Below are 740 nucleotides of genomic sequence, written 5' to 3' on the forward strand. Positions count from 1 at the left end.
GACTGTCCTGACAGTGTCAGATTGAGGAATAATCAGGATTACAGTGAATACCCTGCTGTCAATCATCTCACTGCCTGACGAGTAACAGCAGAGAACGCTTGTAACAAAATGATGGACATTACTGATGGCCTGGCATCAAAGGACACACATACTGCATAAACCGATAATGTCAGAGAAAAATGGTTTCCTCCAGATGAGTTTCATCTGTTTCTTCCAAATCTGATACATAAAACATTTGCTACAGTTTGTCACTTGTGTATTTAAAGTTTAAGGCACCAATGCGTGATTTTCTGTAAAGCTGCTTTGAAACGATATTTAATGTGAAAAGCGATACGTGAATACAAATTATGTGGTTTAACATCTCATACCTTGTGTTGATCTCTGTCTTTTTTGGACAGGATCATCTAGATTCAGTGTGAGGTAAAGCTTTCTTTGTCTGATTGAGAGGTGAAGTGTGTATTTGTGACACTAACGTCATCAACAAAACACTGTTTTCAAATGTTTTCAATGTGTCTTATGGAGGAATCTACTGGTGATCACATGAAAAAAAAAGTCACAAAAAAACATTAATCATCATTATCTATTGTTACGACCCTCCTTTAGTTGTTAAACGTCTAGGGCAGTGTTTCCCAACTGGGGTGCAGTCTGTCGAGAGCAAGGGTGCCGTGTAAAAAATCTTTTTAAAATATTTTTAGATTGCTAAAATGTTCAAAAAAGCAGCTATTATATAATATCCATTT

This window comes from Sinocyclocheilus grahami, unplaced genomic scaffold (genome assembly GCF_001515645.1).
Source record: "Sinocyclocheilus grahami isolate Dianchi unplaced genomic scaffold, SAMN03320097.WGS_v1.1 scaffold1520.1, whole genome shotgun sequence".
NCBI classification, from domain to species: domain Eukaryota; kingdom Metazoa; phylum Chordata; class Actinopteri; order Cypriniformes; family Cyprinidae; genus Sinocyclocheilus; species Sinocyclocheilus grahami.